The following is a 20,054-nucleotide window of genomic DNA, read 5'->3' as shown; positions in this document are numbered from 1 at the left end:
AAGCAGTAGAAAAGATTAAGAACACAAATATTCTTACAAAACAAGGACCTGGAAAGAAATGAAAAGACAAAGGGAAAATAAGGTCGATTAAGTCACGTAAGTAAGTTGCAAAGTTGAGTGAGTATTAAGAGGTAAAATTGCTTATTACTTTTATACAGAAGAACATGTGTGATTTAGTTGTGGTCTCAGACTAGTCATTACAGAGTAGATATTCCAGTGCTTTCTAGAAAACTAAAGATTCAAACTTGTTTGTTGACGTTTAAGAAGCCGCTGCAAAGGTCGCATTGATTATCTTATAAGTTATATCATTGACAAATATTCCAATTATACACGACTGGAAATCATTTGCAATCGCAGATCATATTCTTCCATGCGGTAGTACTAACTGTGGTTCCGAATATGACTAATGAGACTGGTCTGATATCAACTGATTCTGATGCAGCTCGTGCAGGTGTTTTTAAGTAGAATGAGTAGTCTTGGATTGATCCATAGAAGACACTTAAAAGTACGTGACTTATTTTTCGTGGAGAAGCTGTTGCAGACCGACTTCTACGTGGTTCTTAGAAGCACGAGATCTTGATCCGACGTAAAAAAAAATAAGACAATTAGTACTTCAATCATTCAAATTCTAACATATTCTGCCACCTCCGCTTTTGGGAGCTTCCCCACCCTAATGACGTCGCCACTGTTTAGACGTAAGAGTAATTTTGCAATTAACTTTAAGTGAAGTTCATCCTACTATCCGCCACCTATGATCGCAATACAGCACTGTCTTCACTATTTCAATAATATCAGAATATAAATTCAGGCTCGGCATGGCCACCTGGTTGAGGTGCTCGACTCGTAATCGGAAGTTGGCGGATTCGAATCCCCCATCACACTAAACATACTCGCCCTTTCGGCCGTGGGAGCGCTATAAAGTGACGGTCAAGCCCACTATTCGTTGGTAAAAGAGTAGACCAAGAGATGGCTGTAGTTGATGATGATTAGCTGCTTTCCCTCTAGTCTTACTCTGCTAAATTAGGAGCGGCTAGCACAGATGGCTCTCGTGTAGCTTTGCGCGAAATTTAAAAACAAACAATATAAACTGAATTTCTTTAACATCCTTCAGTTAGCACAATTTTGTAAAGAAACGATTACATGTTATGGAGTAAGCAAAGATTTTATGCTATTTGAAATTTTAGAATAACATTTTAATTTATAAGTCTCCTGTATCAATAAAGTAATGTTTTTGTTGTTGTTGTTTTGGTCCAAAACTACAGAATAGGTGAAATGAATCTCGAATTTTTGTGTTGCATGTTCATAAACTTATCGATGTGTCCCTGGGAGAAATTAAAGTAAAGATTAGTCTAAGCAACAAAATATAATAAAATACCTTCAGTCACGTTTATGCTAATTCAATTTAAAAAGCAACAACTATAATGAGATTATATATTGTAAATACATTCAGGCTATGGCAAAAACTTTAATAATGGTGTTATTTTTATTCTTTGTTACAAAATATCTGCTTGACATGTGTATGTCCTCAGCTTCACGCTGTGAGAACAAACAATAATATCCCATTACCGAAAGATTCTATCGATATCACTGTTTCATTGTAGAAATAATTTGGCGCAAGCGCTCACCATTCTAATCACTTACTATACCTATATTTTTTGGAAAGGAATATAAATGGGAGCATAAGAAATATTTGATAACCAGGTTGAATGATTTCCAGACAGTATTTTTATTCTACTTGAGTACTGTTTCAAAATCGTTATCCATCAGGGCTTCCGAATATGTAGCCAAACAAACCTTTAATTTTTGCTTTTCTCATTTTTGGAAATTTGTCAGACAGATATTTGAAACCATTACCATCGATGTTTATCCCTTTTACAAAATTCTTCATGAGCTCAGGTTTAATATGATGTGGGACAGAAACACGTTTTAAGAATTTTGTAAACGTTGATACTCAGTATTCTGTTGCCCTGGTATGTAATTCTCTCTCACATGCCATTCATGTTTTATGATTTTATCCAAACAATGTTGCAGAGACATAACAAACAACAATTTTTGGTGTATCCACTCTGCAGGTTTGGCAGGAGTGCAATAACGTTTAGATCACCACATATGTTCTACTCATGGCGATCATATTTCATAACGTCAAGTACAATATACATGCTTTGATAAGTTTATTTCATGCTCACAACATAAGCAGCAGAAACTGTTAGCTTAATGTTCCTATTGTGCAAAAGTACAGCTTTCAGTTTAACTTTCGATGAGTCGATAAAAAGTCTCCATTTTTGACGATAATGTACAGTACATAATTCTTCCATAAGTGCATCAACATTATACAGAAACACAAAGTATCTTGCATGTTATAGTGAGAAGCAAAAATGTGATAGCGACTGCAGTAAATTGCAACTCTTTTTTTTCAGGAAATAATAATTTCATTAGTGTAAACGAAAATCAAGAAGTTCTCTATACTACATTGACAGAGACAAGTCACGAATCAGATCATATAATTCTTCTTAAGTAATCAGATGAGGCAGTTTATGTTGAGAAGCCACAGGAATATAATTATCAGTTGAAGTGTATGGATACGATTCACTGTCTTCTTCGAATGAAAACTCTTCTATTTGGTAGTTTGCTTTGGATGTGTCACTGGAAGACCACCTCTATAAAGTATTGATTTCATTCAAGATATCTGGATATTTAATTAAATTTTGCCTGAATATCCAAAAACATCAGTCATGCAAAAACAACAGTCAGTTAAATTATCTTTAGGCTTATGCCATGTCATGGGAACTGCAATGGCATACTTGCTCCCTTCTTGTTCAGCTACTTTGTCAAGCCAGGTGTACAAACATTACAATACAATTGTGGAGCCCAGTATTTTTCTTGGCTACCACTTCTACACCCAAAATAATGGTTAGTAAGATACTTTTAGCCTGTGTATAATGTTTTTTTTTTCCTTTATATAAGTGTAATATATATTTTACAAATGTCGCGGAAACTGTTTGGGGGATCTTTGCAATTTTGGACCTTAACTGGAAGCAGTCAGCACTTTAAATGATTAAAAATTCTAAAGAATTTATATCTACGGAATTAGAGCTTAAAATATTTTAAAACAAAGTATTACTGAATTTGACTGAATTGCGTGTATGATGTGAGGAAAAAGATCTGACTTTGTTTTCACTGAGTATGGACCAAAATGAAGTGACCAACCGAGTAAGTAAAAGACAAGTGAGAGAAGGACGTTTGACTCTGGTCCTGTAATGTTCAGTTGAGGGACTTCTCGAATGTGTTTAGTAAACTGTGAACATATGGATTTTGTGCGTTCCGAGAGAAGCGTGGAATAAAGCAATAGTGGTGCATTTTAATACAATTATATCGAGAACAAATAGCATATATGAACAATATATTTGAAATTTTACACCAGTACAGTACAGTAGATGTTTAAATTTATCAAAAAGGTATGCTTTTAAACCATTAAACTGTCCAACTATCTTTAATGTCGAAGCATAAATCTTTTATATAGACTTGATTGTATGATATATTGTATAATGCTGTTAAAATATTGAAGTATTAAAATAATTCAAAACTAGCGACGATGGACAAATTCTGGCTACATTTTGAAATACAACCATCAAATTACCACGAATCGGTTGGGCTTTCACCGGTAGCAAATTATGCTAGTGTAATCTAAATGAATAACAATAATATACAGTGAAGCAAACCTGTCGTAAAAAAGGAAAATATATTTAAAATTCAAAACAAATTCAAGTACAAATAAGGTCTTTATATGAGAGTAAAACAAAAAAAAAGTAAACTATTTGTATTAATTACAGAATAAAATAAACACTTTACGAAAATTGACCATTTATATAAAGTGAGATAACGTATGTACGAATAAACAGTAATAGCATTGTTGGATATACAAGACTGTTTAATAAAATTGAAATAGAAACCATTATAACCCAAGCGCTTTCGAAAGTTGGAATGCATTCCCACATTACCCGGGTTATAAGGGTTTCTATTTCAGTATCATCAAGAGTTTTTGGACCAACGTGTTTTTAGCACATCATGAACAAGAGTGTTTAATGTAAGACTTATTATATGGCTTGTTTCGTGATTTAATATTTAATGAATATTTAGTTTTCATAATAAGTGTTTAAGGTTAATTGTTTGAAAATCGATAAGTTCGTTATGTAACACAGTACGAGTCATAATTTTGTGTGGTTACTTCGATTGTTGTGAATTGATGTTACGTTAGTCGAATGTTCTGTATTTTTTTTTGCTTTCCTTAAGAGAGTATTGTTACGTCTCGTAGTTGGTAGAAAGTCCCATGCCTCAGATTGGCAATGTATATATATATATATGCGATAAAATGAGCATAAGTTAATTCAGAAAAAATAACTGAAGTACAGTTACATAATAGTTAGTGAAAGTTAAACTACAACATTGTTAGTGATTGTGGGTGATAGTTTAAAGCGCGTTTCACTGTTTAAGAAGGATAACAAGACTAATTTGTCTTGACAAAGGATCTTTTAAGCTAATGGAATCCACCTGTGTGTACTTTGACGTAACGAAGACAATTATTTAAAGTTGTGGATACAACTATGGTAACCCATGGGGTAGCGCAAGTGAATCTATAGCTCATTGTTCACTCTATCTGTTTTGGATTTTGCCTAAATATGCACAAGGTCTACCTGCGCTAACTTAATTTAGCAAGAAAAGACAAGTTGGAATGAAGCTAGTCATCATATCCCTCTGCCAACTCTTGAGTTACTCTTTCGATAATGAATAGTGGAATTGGCAGTCACAGTAAAACATCCCTATGACTGAGAGATTGTGCGTGCTTAGTGGGAAAGGTATTCGAACCCACAGTCATTGTGAGTCAAATGCCTTAACTACCTGGCCACGCTGAATATATATTAATCGGTAAGAAACAGGATAGATAAAAATAATTCATCTTGTCGATTGAGTTCTAAAGTAAACCAGTTTGTGTGGCATTTTTGCAAGAAAAATAATTATTTAAAGCTTTATATACAACTCTGATAACCAATGGCGAAAAAAATTTTACACATATGTTTGAGTTGTTTCGAATATATTATTTTAAAAAGAGTGAATTCTATAATATGCATTTATTACTGAAATTTATCACCAATCTCAGACACCCATTGTACAATAATCCAACCCATATTTAAAATCTCACACATTTCATACATGTGTAAGAATAACTATAACTTCAAGTACGATTAAAATTATTAAGAATTAAACGTAATCGTTGTTACATTACAAGTACGATATGTATTACATAGGCTAAAAATATGTGGACATCTGTTTATTTAGTGGGTTCGGCTATTTGAGCCACATTCATTGCTAACACGAGCATAAAATCAAGAAAAGAGTTATGCAATGTCCATAAACAAACATTGGCAATAGAATGGGTCGTACTGAAGAGCTCAGTGACTTTTAACGTGGCACAGTCATAGGATGCCACATTTTCAAGAAGTGAGTTCGTCACATTTCTGCCCTGGTAGAGTTACCCCGGTCACCTGTAAGTGCTGTTATTGTGAAGTGAAAACGTCTAGAAGAAACAACAGCCACACAAGCTCATAGAACGAGCCCGGCTGGAGTGGTGTAAAGCACACTCCTATTGGACTTTAAAGCAGTGGAAATGCGTACTCTGGAGTAATGAATCACGCTTCACGTCTGACAGTCTGACAGAAGAATCTGGGCTTGATGAATTCCAAGAAAACGTTATCTGCCTGAATGCATAGTGCCAACTGCAAAGTTTTAAGGAGGAGTAATAATGGTCTGGGCTGTTTTGCATGGTTTGGGCTAGGCTCTTTAGTTCCAGTGAAGGGAAATCTTAATTCTACAGTAAACAATGACATTCTAGAGAATTGTGTGCTTCCAACTTTGTGGCAACTGTTTGAGGAAAGACCTTTTTTGTTTCAGCATGACGATGTCCCCGTGCATAAAGCGAGGTCCATAAAGACATAGTTTACCGAAGTTGGTGAGGAAGAACGTGACGGCCCGCACAGGACCCTGACCTCAACCTCATCGAACATCTTTGGGATAAATTGGAACGCCGACTGCGAGCCAGACCTTCTCGCGCGACATCAGTGCCCAACCTCACTAGTGCTTTTGTGACTGAATAGGAGCGAATCTCAGCAGCCATGTTCCAATATATAGTGAAAAGCCTTCCCAGAAGGGTGGAGGCTATTATAACAGCATAAGAGAGACCAACACCATAAAAATGCCCAGGGTTTTGGAATGAGATGTTCAAAAAGCACATAGGAATGTGATGTTCGGATGTCCACGTACGTTTGGCCATGTACATATATATACACATACATGTTATGTTTAAATTGAACCTAAACCATCTTATAACTGATATTCTGAAAACAGATCCTCCAACACAGCTGTTGATTTGCTGCTGTTTACGCTCAGCTGGCATATGATCTCTTAAGGTCTTGCTAGACCCTTTTGAATGTAAGCGAACTCTGCAAGAAGATGGAACATTTCTAACTGTAGGTATGAATAAAAATCCCTATGCTTCAGTAGATTGTTTTATTTCTTGTTATATTGCGTCTAAGCCTTCGTTCCACCTGACTGATTGCTTCTGGGAATGATGTTTTACGACTGGTAGCTGGTGAAGTTTGAATAATGTTTTATTTCTGTTAGGCATGCAGAGAACAGTTCCTGGTTTCCTGGTTATATAGACTAAACATGAAGCCACTTAGCTGACTGAGAGATAGCAGCAATCAATATTGATGTCCTCATCTTGATAGTTGTGATCAATGGAGCTATTTCTGCTAATTGTTGAGTTGGTAGTATGGCAAAAAGTCAAAATGATGGTCGATTAAATTTCACTTTTCTAGCACTCTTAAATTCTCTCGGAGACACTAGCACCTTATTATTGGTGATTTCTTGTATTTACATCATGTTAGTTATATCAGCCAGCAACATGTCTTCATCTGCGACTCTTTTATCATTGTGTAAATGATGCTGAGCTGTCCTCTGTGTATTGGGCAAGGCAGAAATATAAAGATATCCACAAATTAACCAAACAGAAAGTTCTTGCTACATCCTCCTTACATTTTAATTAAAAAATTAGCAACGAATAATGAAAATCTACACAATTGGCTAGCTTAAAATAAATAGCTAGAAGGGATAACAATTTTATTCTAAATAGAAGAGGATTAGAATTAAAATGCAAAGTGAGCTAAATTATAACTGATCAAACAATGTCTGGTTATAAATTTAGGTTTATGCTTTAAGGCTCAGATTACAATTTCTTTGGCCTAATATTTCCTTTAAATACAAAGTATTAAAGCCATTTTCTAGCGCGTTAGGTCCGCAGATATAATGTTGTGACATGGGACCAACATTCAGAATGATTGTAAAGTTATTATTTGCGTTTTTGTCCTTCTATAGCAAATTTACTCGAATCAGGAGTATTTTAGTTTGAAGCAATAGAAGTACCTTTCACTACTGAAAACAAAAACAGAAAGCCAAACTGCGTTTTCTCACAAACACAACATGATTCTCGCTATTATTTTTCAACTCATTTTATCAGAAACCACTAACTGCTAATTACTTCAGTGTTAAACTGAAATACTGGGCTGTCAGCATTAATAGAAAATGAAAAGTACATCTACAAAAATGCTTTACATTGAAGGATTGGCAGTTTACTTGGTGGCTTAAAGTTATACTACTAAGGTAAAATATGTCATTCATATAATTCTTGAGACTGTTCTCAGTATAATTCATTTCTTTGTGTTATAAAACCCTCATGAAATAGGTTGTGTAATGTGCTTGTACAAATGCACTCACACTGGTTGAGAACTATTTCTCAGCGAATAATAATTATACAGCCCACTTTCTTTCACTTATAATCAGTTGTGCAAGTCACACAGGGTATTGCATTCATGTTATTTTTCCTAATCTGTACTGGCAGTGCTTCATTTTGCTGTACAGGAAAAATCAATCATACTAGTTATGAGTCGCTAAGTTTCTCTTTCTAGAGACGCTGAAAAATTAATCCTGGTATCCACTCACAAGCAGAAATCCACTACCCTGCATTTTCGTGTTGCTATCGTAAACATGCTTTTAATTTTAACAAATTGTTTACGAGAGGGCATTTAATACATGCACAGGGTCTTAACACAGGTGATACAGTTTGTTGGTGTTTCCATTTTGTGGGACTGATCAATGCCATATAATAAAGTCATATTCATGCAGCATTGTGATGTTATATCCAATCATTCTTTCCAGATTTTAAAACTTCATAATATGCTTCAACAGACCACATACAAAAAAAATAATGAAACTTCTATCAAAGATGTGATGTAGGTACTGTTTGACAAAGATAACTACTAAAAGTTCTTTATTTGTTACACAGAATCTTTATTTATGAGCTATTAGCATACATTAGTGTACTATATTGCACACCCTGTAACTACAAAGCTACCCCAATTCTACTATCACTGGTATCAGTGTGTGACAAGACTTATGGTTATGTCTGCTATACTTCCCATTCTGGACTCCACTAGTTGGCCTGAGCAGAGGCTGTAGCACTTTCAGTTTGCTATTGATCACTTGATTGAAATTGACAGCTTCCCCTATCTTGCTGCACAGCAACGTATGAGCAGTATATCTTGTGGTGACGGTGATATAGCAGGCCATACCCAAATAAAATGATTTAGTCCTCCTTACATAACAATATATTGACAGAGATATCATAAGCAGCTCCGGTGGCACAAATATCATGAAAAAACCAGAAATATCCAAATTACTTGACAAATTTACTATCATATATCTATTTTAGGATCGATGTTTGTTTAATCTAAATTTATATTTAGAAGTGTATGTAAAGCACAGTGTTAAACCCCTATTGCGAAATTCCCGCTTATTCAGCAAAGTTGTAGATGATTCTACAGTGTAAGAATCAACAATATATGTGAAAATGTAGACATTTGTGTACCATCAGTAATTTTGTGTAAACTTAAATTTCTAGGAGCTTTCCTCATGCTCATAAATGTGATCAACGCAACTTGCCAAGAGACAGTATGTATTATTGGTTTGTTGTAATTGATATACTATAAACTTCGGAAGCAATAATTGTGATTAATGATCATTAATATAGAATTTCAGATATTTGACTAGAGACGTCTATAAACTTAGAACATTACAAACCATTTAACTTCAGTTGAGCCACAACGTGTATCAATATTTTTAGGAAAAATTACATAATTTAATCAGATGAAAACCTGGCTTCCAGTTAAGTGAATTGTATCTACATTGGCTGGAAATTAAATCGCTCATCGTAAACACTCGATAAGATAATAAAAAAGTTCCAGACCTAAAAAAATACTCGATATTCTGTGTAAGTTTGTGAAAATTTTGTACATACATTATTATTCTAAATTTTATTACTGTTTGTACATCAAAATACGTTTGTGTTAAGAAACAAACTGTGTATCAATCTCCTTAAGAAGTATCATAAATTGGATACATATCGACACATTACTATGAGTAATTTAATAACTTGGGGGACCGTCCAGGATAAATAGGATATGTGTTGATTGCTGTTTTTCATTTGGCAAAGCTTAAACTCAGTACACAACAATCTACAGAAGAGTAGTCTGTTCAAGACACAACCACCGAAGATTTCGATTTTCACCTCGATTTTGATATATCCAAAGTCACGACAATGAAATTTGTCACCATAGAAACTTCCTTCATAATTTCTCAAGCACACGAGTATTTCCTCATTTCTTCATCAAGTAGTTCCTTCATGAGCTGGCATGTGAAAATATAATCATAATTTGCAGAGTAGCTCTTCTCATTCACTTGACACATATTGTCCATGTAAGCAGCCAAATACCTGATGGAACCCTTATTTTAAGCGTCTTATTTAACCCAATAAACAGGTCAGTTGGCTGCAAAGTTGAAATATTGGCGTAACTCAGCTATCACATATAACTGTGTTTCACTTGCGTGTTTTTATCTTACACAAGTGCTCAACATAATTGAGTGTTAAACCATCCAAACTAATAGTGAGGCAATGCACCACCCCTTCTGAACAGTAGCCTCTGTTACAGCATCCTGTGCTTTTGTCACAAACATCCAATTCATGGACTCGTGTATCATACATTTTAGAGATATGATGATGTCAGAATATCGAGAGATCTGTAAACTTAGACAATTGTTAGGTTCTTACCCTTAAGAAGCAGAACATTTAACATATGTAGCTCATTCATAAGATGTGATCAATTCCTGGACCTGGCAGTATATCTCTCTTCATAATAAGGATCAGCACTGCCCATGGAGAATCATTTGTACCACTATATAAGTAATAGCATAACCTCCAATATATCTCGACTTATTGGGAGTCCTTTAGAGACTGCCAACATTAATGTTGAACTTGTTAGACTACAATTATCCTCAGCTGCCCATGGATCTTGTGCACTATTTTTAAACATTAGGGTAGATGCCGATCAGCCATTTTGGATACACCAGATTCTAGTAGTTTTCTATCCTTGTCTATAGTTAAAGCGAAAAAGAAGTCATCAAAAAACTCAGATGTCTAAAAAAGAGGACTTATTCTATACCCGCCTTCTCTCTCCAGAGCCACTTTCCCTCACGCACCATTTTTATTCTCTCTTACTACTTTGTGGTATTACCTTAGAGTATTTGGACATGTCCCACAGAACAACAAAAATTCCTTCAGAAAATTTTGTACAGGTCAAATATTTGAATTATAAAACCGTGACTGAATTAGAAAAAAAAAAGGAAATGAAGAGACGCAACGTAGAACACAATGAAACAGTCTTTGTGCAAGACTAACGTCCTTTCTGGATAACATGTAGAAAGAGAAACATTTTTAAGAGATTGTACTACTTTTTTTATAAAAAATCCGTTAATACTCCAGGTATATCAATACACTCTTACGCTGTGTAGTGATCTTGAGAATGTGTTTCAGTATTTTCATTATCTGTACATCAGAAACCTAATAATGACACTTTTCATAAAGTCATAAACAGCATAACCAAGAAAAGTTTTATACATGGTAATACATATTGAAATTTACAGTCATTATACCTAATAATAATAATGCAAAATCGCATTAGACTGCATATATATGTATATTTACATTTTATGAACTTCATTATGATTTTCAAATTAAATACTCCAAAAATAGATTTGAAATGCTATCTACACATACTTTTAATATGAAATCAGTAATGCACAAATTACGAAGAATAAAGAAAAAATATCCGCAGTTAAGTGTGATTGTTATTAGGCCTATTTGTTTGAGTGTTTTAAAGGCCTTTGGTATTTATAATTTTAATGTTAATTGAAACGATTAATGTCAAATTTTACAAAGACTTTGGTTAGGATTTCAATACGTCTTGGTTATGAAATAACAACACTATGTTCTTTTACACTAAAATGAAAATATAATAACATACTTGTAGAGACTATTTTCCCTTTTGATGTTATTAACTGCTTTGTGTTTCCCCGGTGGGGCAGAAATAAGATTTAAGACCTATAGTGTTAAAATCAGAGGCTCAATTCCTCGCGGTAGATACAACAGATAATTCAATGAGGTTTTGCTTTAAATCAAAAAACAAGTAAACAATTATATCACACGTATATATAATTATATATTTTTAGGTACACTTCTCTGTACATTACATGGAATAATATGTTTTTTTGTCTATAAATTGTAGTCTTGCTTTATACCAGTAAACAACAGCTAAAAAAGAAAAGAAAAAGACAGAAAACTAACAGGGAGAAATAAGTAGTAAAAGAAATACACCTTAGGTGCTTATGACGTAATTGTTCATTATTATTATAACTGTAAAAAAACATAAATGAAGAATACAGTTCTATGTTGACCAAATGTCTGAGGCCAAAGCTTTATTAAACTTATTCTGGAAAAAAATGCATTCTAATGTTTACACATACATACTATATAAGTATTATACTATAAAATGTCACCATTTAAAGTCTCTTCTATAACACAATACACAGAGATAATAATTTTTTGTAAGTGTGGATATTCAGAGTTAAATAGGTACTGTCTTTTAAAATTTTAAATAATTGTGTGTTTCCACTCTAAATCTTACTCTTCCCTAATTATTAAATATCTTAATAAAAACTAAGGCTGTTTTTCTAAAGTTTAGATACCATTACTATTACAGTGAAAATAACGTATATTGAGAAATTCGTTGTACAAATTTATTGATCACTGGTGGTGATAAATAATTACACCTCAAATGATTTATCATTTCAATAGTTTACTTTTAATTACTTAAGTCCTATTGCAAACCTTTGGAGTAAGGGCATTTTAATAGTCACCAAAATAGTTACATTTTTCATAGTTTTAAGTGAACATGTAGTCAATATTATAGATGTGTCGTGTTATTCTATAAATATTGCAGAATATTGGACCTCATAACCAACACATAATAAGTATATCAATTTTATGATTAATTTTGCACTTTAGTCGTATTTAACAAGTCTATAAAATTCAAACACTACTGCATAGCTCACATTATAATGTGCTAATCCTATATTCCAACATATAATTATAGTTAAATTATGTGACACTATAAATTATATATTAACGAAATTATGTGGAATTACGTTACCTCGTTCAAACTGAAAATGTCGCTTGGTTTTAAAAATAACGTTAGGAATTTCTGATATTCAAAATGTATTTATATATATTATATTGAAGTAATGTTTCTTCATATATTTTCAAAGCCTGTAATTAAATGTTTCGAATGTTTTAGAATATATTTAAGAGATCAAAATCTTAGTGAGATACACTTGATTCCATATATAAGTGCCCCACTGGAAAAGTAGTAAGCCTAAGGATTTACAAAGCTAAAATTAGGGGTTCGATTTCCTTCGGTGGACACAGCAGAGAGCCCATGTGGTTTTGCTGTAAGAAAACACACACACTCCATATATATATATATATAATGGTTTGTATTCAACATGATGACCCTCAAACCCAAATTTTATTTAACCGCTAATCAACAACCAAGTTAAAGTATTTACAAAATATTGTTATATGTGTACATGTTATAAAAGCCTGGAAGATACGTAAGCTATAAGTCTGGCCCCAGGCTTGGTTAATAAAAATTAACTAATTAAATAGTTTTTGAATTTCATAAATTGCTGTTTATTAATTTCTGAAATGTTTAAGAGCTTTGATAGATAAGTAGATAGTTAGGTATACACCTGGCGATGAATAAAACGGAAAAAAACAAAACAATTACAATCTTTTCTTATAAAAAGAACATAATTTGTTATAATTTTATTTAAAGCAGGTTGTTAATTCTATATTAAATAAGAGGTAGAGAACAATTCAGTCAATTCTATATGAATAAGAGATATAGAACAATTCAGTCAATTCTATATGAATAAGAGATATAGAACATTTCATATATAGAAAAATTTCCATATTTTGACTGTATTTATAAATACCCATTCACAATCACAGGTTTACTAAAATCGAAAATATATATGACCAAGAAAAGTCATCAAGGTAGTTTAGTAAAAGCATAATTTGAATGAATATGCGATAAATATTTGAATGTTTAGTAACAATATATTTTATCGCAACTAATTTAAAAAATAATGTGTAGTGTTTTAAATACATTTTTTTTATTATAAAAGCATAACATTAGCTATGAAAACACAAAAGAGTAATGAAACACACTTAGAAAGTGATAAAAGTCATCAGTACTATAAACTGGGATAAAAAGATTTACACGATGTCGTAGCTCTGTCAAACTAACATCTTATTACCTATGCCTGCTTCTTGCAACGAATCGGTATTTAGCTGTTACTTTTCAAGTTATCTGACCAAGGTCAATATCGACTTTACGAAAGACTTATCATCCGGGTCCGATATGACGACACAAATTAATCCGTCACACATTGCTGTAACCAATAGCATCATAACAGATTTACTGACACTGATTTATCGTTCCTTACATGGTATGGTCACAGTGAATGAAGTAGGTTTATCGAACGAGCACCACGGCTTGGACACGATTATTAGAGAAAGTGAGCATTGTCTGCGTGTATACTTCTTTGCAAATTGGACAGCGTTCACGACTGGGATTCTCACATCTTGCCAGAACCATCCCTCTAATTTCACGAAGAGCCGTGTATTTTATTAAGCATTGCTCCGGGAGCGAGGAGCGTTGAATCTGAAGAATTATCGATAATACAATACTTACTTCCTTTAATTTTCTACCGCATTGAATATGTGAAGGTAAAATATTATACAGAAAAAAAAATAAGCGCGATATTAGAGTAAATAAAAATCAATACTAATTCTTCAAAGCGACTTTTTTAAAGAAGGTTATCACATCGCTACAAAGTAAAAGGTTTCGTTTTTTGTAAGCTGCTATTAAAAACATCAGGAAAAAGTTTTGTTACGAACTTTAAACAAAAATGTTGGATAACAGATACTTAATCTACTAATCGATATCAAAATATACCACATAAGACCTATTATTAACTAGAGTTGTAAATTATCAAAGAAGTTATAAAAGCATCAGTTTCAAGTCTGTTAAAAATGAAAATATCCGCTGTTTTATTTAGTTGTAATCTAAGAAACTGTAAAAAACTACAAATACAGAAGCTACTCAGACAAACACAATACCTTCAGATACGCAACAGTGCCTAGTACCAAAGGATGGCTTGTTATTTACAGAATGCTGATTTAAGTATATCACTTTTACAGTAACTTACTGTGGACTAATAAAAACGTGTTAAGCCATATTAGAGACATTAAAATTATACTTTAATATGCAGGATAAAACTGCTTTAACGTTTGTATGTTGTTTAATAATGTTATTTTTTCTTTGCCAAAGAAACAGCAACTTAAATAAGATTAAATCTCCATTCTTTGAAAATGTATGACACTATGGTACTTAAATACAAGACTGGCATTTCAAGTTACCACAGATTAAGAATTAAATTGAAAAGTATTCTTTACTAACAGGTTTTAATTTCTGCTACGCTTGTAGTGGAAGTTTTGGTTCGCCCAAATATTAGAAAATAAAACATTTGCTCACACTATAGTGTACGACATAATCATACTCTTATATAGAAGTGACGATATTATAAAAAAAATCCATAGCTATCCATTCATGTATTACGTAAATAAAATGTAATATATTACGGTATACTAGAAAGGAAACCCATATCATGTGCTCATTAAATAAAAAAACTTCATATCATGTACAGAAAGTACGGTTCATTTAGGCTCTTACACACACAGTGGTATATAGATGGTAGTTAGTCAAATAATCTGCTTGCAAACCAGAGCTTTCGAAAATTCTAACATAACAACGTGCAATACTTGAAACATTAGTACAGTTAACGTATTTACTTATGCTTCTAGGAAAATGACAGTAAACAGATTGTGGCCTTTAAATTAGAGTAAAATAGATCATACGTCATTTGTATCCTTATAAATTATAGCGTAGTTGGTCACACTATTGCTTGAACAAATTTGTCACCAATTTGAATTTTGTCGGGCCTTGATTTGCTATTGTTCAGTTATTGTCGATTATTACAAGATAAATTTCCTTTCATGCAACTTTTCGTGAATAAAATTAATATGTGTTGAAGGTTACACGTACTTGGATGACATGAGACAATATAAAATAAAGTGAAGAAAAATTGTATGCTTCTTGCATACCCTTTGAAGCTAGCCCTTTACCAGAATGTTAGCTTTAATTACTTGTGTTAAATACGATAAAAATACAATAAATGAATGTATATACTCTATCATTTTATTTTCGAAACTATTCAGACATTTTTATCTGTATTTGGAGAAACAAAATTACTTTAGTCTTTTTTATTTAGAAGTGAAAGAAATAGCAACATTCTGTAATTTTGCGTTAGCAAGAAAGTGTTTTGAAAATTATACATTCGTAGAATGTATAACTATATTTATTAACATCACCACAATTGTAAATGTTTATGCAATTTTTTTTTTACTTTCAATGTAATGAAAAATATCTTATTTACTATATTACTATAAACTTAACGAAATCTGATAAATAGAAAACATTTGGATTTGTTATATTATTGTTAAAATTATTCAGTATTTAAAGTGTATCAATTTGTCGTATGTGCAATCACTCCAGCCTCCAAAAACCAACATATTCAACTCCAGTTGCTACCAGTGATATTAAGTTTACAAGATATGTATTTGCAAATAGATTTAATTAATTCATAAACAAAGCATATTTATATATATGTAGACCCAATATTTGTTATGAATATCATTTAGGCTTCAGATATTTATTTCATATTCCTCTTGGTTTATCCATTATGGAGTTCAACCAAAAGTGTATAAAAATATCACTTCAGATCTCTATACCTTATTTAATACTGAGAATATGAATAGATGCAATATATAATTGGTTTTTCAATTCTAAAAGCCTTGCATTCTTATAATCAATACCACTTTTATATGAAACTTTTTGGAAACGATCAATAAATTATATTTTGTTTTTCTTTAACACAAACTACAGGCTCATTCCATACTTTACACAAATGATACAACTTTCGCACAAAGTTTGATGTATTTAAATTCAAGTTTAGACAGATAAAGTTTTATCTGCTTTTACTAGTTACAGATTCAAATATATTTTCAGTGTCCTACAAATAAACATTGTATAAACAAACATTCTGACTTTTAAGTGTTTTAAGTAATCAAAGCTTTTCATAATTTTGTATGTTAGATTTCCTCACCAAAATCATGACAAAAGCACTGTGATAAGTGTCTAGGACAAAAATGGCGATTCTTCAACTATAATTATAGAATTACTAACGCTTTAAAGTATGGCATTTAGACAACACTAAGAACAATGAAATTGTACATAAATGAACCAGCAACCTTATTACCTTAAACAAATTAAGACTCATTTAGTGTAAGGTAAAAATTTTATGAACCTATTCTGAACTGTTTAATTCAGTAAGTACCAGGTTAAATTGTTAGAAATATCTAATTTGTTTAACACTTATAATATTATACTATAATTTCAACTGAAACCGCAGTTACTTTCATTAGAGATTAATTATTTATAATTAATTGCTTAAACTTCACATTTATGGCGTCTAGACTTATCTTGCTAGAGTAAAAAAAAATAATTATATTCTAATTTCCGTGCTTGTTTTTGACACACGCATCTCTCATAGTGTTTAGTATTATTAAAATATATATTTTACTTGATTTTAGGTATTTATATCTAACCGCAAGATTCATTATAAATCATCTAAAAGTATAATTACACAATACACGTTCACATTAGATTGATCTTCGTTTCTAATAGTTTATGTAATGTAAAGTACATTTATAATAATTAAAGTTATCTTAATTTATTTAAATAAACAACGTCTCTTCACCTTATGTAAAGAAACATTATACTTTTCTTTAATATCTTCAATTTATCAATGTACATTGACAGTTAACAATCATTTTGTTTAAAAAATGGCTAGTAATGTACACCTATAAATTCAACACTGATTTGCTATAGTAAATTTCCCATACCTTTTCCATTTATTTCAGCGCAACAAGGAATCGTAAACAATATCTTCAATTTATCAATGTACATTGACACTTAACAATCATTTTGTTTAAAAAATGGCTAGTAATGTACACCTATAAATTCAACACTGATTTGCTATAGTAAATTTCCCATACCTTTTCCATTTATTTCAGCGCAACAAGGAATCGTAAACAATGAAATGAGAAGAAGAGAATATGTCAATAGGTATATCACGTGAAGATTTTTGGAACATCTGCCCATTTTGGATGAAGATTTAGTACGTGATTTAACACGTTAAAATACGGTAACCACAGTTACTCTTCTTTGTTTTTTTGTAGCGAATTAAATAATCAGAATAGAAAGAGTTGCTTTTACCTTCTTAACTTTCTTTAAAAATTACAAGCACATACATTTTCACGAAAAGAACCTATCAAGTTGCTTTGTAAAGAATTTTTTGATAAAGGCGAACGCTGTCAGGACGTGAAAGCCACTCTACCGACCCATGTAGAGATGTGATCTGCGGGTTTGACGGTGGCTGCTGTAAGTTTAACCATTGATTACTGCCACTCAGCGCCCTCTTCACCGCCAAACGTACTGTGTGCTACCTTTCTGTGCTCTGTAAACAAACTTTTCTGAAGGGATTAACAAATTAACGCTGGTGGTTTAAAACATCCGTTATTAGTTCTTCTTAAGTGGATCTTTTTCTTTTATATTTAAAAAACAAATAATTCTCATGCACTAGTGATTTACCTCACCTGGAAAAACAGAAAGAGCACTGAATATAAATTCTATTGCTTTAAAAAATTTGGTTTGAACTGGATTTTGTTTAGAAAAAAAAGGACACAGACTGATCAAAAACTAGTTTAATTAAACTTACACTATATTTTTATATGTTTACTCTTTAATATTAAAAATTAGATGGTTTCTTATTGTTCTTTTTGGTAAGTTAGTTTCTTGAAAATTCTCTAGCAACATAAGATCTTTCGAAACGTAAAGTTTGAAACAAGCTATTTTGTAACATAGCCTTGCATACGTGTAACGGGCCGGCATGGCCGCGTGGTTAAGACATGTGACTCGTAATCCGAGGGTCGTGGGTTCGAATCCTTGTCACACCAAACATGTTCGCCCTTTCAACGGTGGGGGCGTTATAAGTGATATTCAATCCCACTATTCGTTAGTAAAAGTGTAGACCAAATGTTGGCAATAGGTGTTGATGTCTAGCTGTCTTCCTTTTAGTCTTACAGCACTAAATTAGGCACGACTAGCGCAGACAGCCGTCGTGTACCTTTGCGCGAAATTCAAAATAAACCATACGTAAAAGTCCCCAGTAGCTCAGCAGTATGTCTGCGGACTTACAACGCTAAAAACTGGGTTTTGATACCCGTGGTGGGCAAAGCACAGACAGCCCATTGTGTAGCTTTGTGCTTAATTCAAAATAACAACAACATAATAGTAAAAATAGAATATAGCTCTCAAATATAAATGTATATATCAAAATACAAATACATTTTTTTGTTTAGAATTAAGCACAAAGCTACACAATGGGCTATCTGTGCTCTGCCCACCATGGGTATCGAAACCAGGTTTTTAGTGTGTAAGTCCGCAGACATACCACTGTGCCACTGGGGGGCGTACGAATACAAGACATATACACATACAAGAACAGATAAATAGATAAAACACCAAATTATTTTTGATAAACAAAACTTTTTTAATGCCTGCATGTTCAATTCAATATTTATATGATAACAGAAATAATATGACAAATTAAAATAGTCTCAGTTAACATAGATTTTGAAACTTTTGTAACACTTCGTTTTTCAAAACCTAGAAAGAGAGAAAAATAAAATAATACATATATCAAAGAATGCGGTAGCACTATCTTTATAGCAATGGCACGGACGGCCCGCCCGTATCAAATCAGCACAAAAATCATCTATATTTTCTTCTTTACAGGTAATCAGAAGCTAGATATGAATGGTCTCTCTATCTATGCCGTTTTTCAGCTAACCAGAGCATCCACAAATCGAAATCGGGAGAATAGACTGAGCCGAAATGTCTTATCTTAGTTCATCATAATCTTTTTTCAATAGGCCTAACGTCTTCCTCGTTCTTTGAGTAACCATAATATTATTGCAGTTTGATAAAGCAATTCAGCGTTTACGATCTTTGAGTACTTATTTCATTATTATTCTGTGTATCGAATGAAGGATTAAAAAAAGATATACATATACAAGTCATTAGAAGGTACCTTTTATAGTTGCTCTGTCTCTAGTATATGCTACGCTTTTCAGCTATCTAGAGTGTTCCAAAGTTGAAAATCAGTGAATATCCAAAACCAAAATTTCTTACTTTGGTTCATTATCGTATTTCTTCATCAGGCCTAGCGCCTACCTGGATTCCTTACTGGTAAATAGAACCATAATTTCCAATTGCAAGATGATACTTTATTGTAATATTGCCATA

At 32.5% G+C, this 20,054-nt stretch overlaps 1 pseudogene across 1 annotated transcript in view; it reads right to left on the bottom strand.

The window, feature by feature from the left end:
• The window catches only part of LOC143232188 (cell adhesion molecule CEACAM5-like), a 131,996-nt pseudogene extending 113,901 nt beyond the window's left edge, over window positions 1-18,095 (bottom strand). The window contains exon 1 of the transcript XR_013017426.1: window positions 17,744-18,095. The product of XR_013017426.1 is annotated as a cell adhesion molecule CEACAM5-like (transcript). The remainder of the gene's footprint in view (window positions 1-17,743) is intronic.
• Between the last annotated feature and the right edge of the window lie 1,959 nt (window positions 18,096-20,054).

The sequence above is a fragment of the Tachypleus tridentatus genome, chromosome 11, assembly GCF_004210375.1.
Source record: "Tachypleus tridentatus isolate NWPU-2018 chromosome 11, ASM421037v1, whole genome shotgun sequence".
In the NCBI taxonomy this organism is placed as follows: domain Eukaryota; kingdom Metazoa; phylum Arthropoda; class Merostomata; order Xiphosura; family Limulidae; genus Tachypleus; species Tachypleus tridentatus.
This window is presented reverse-complemented; position numbering and strand designations above follow the sequence as displayed.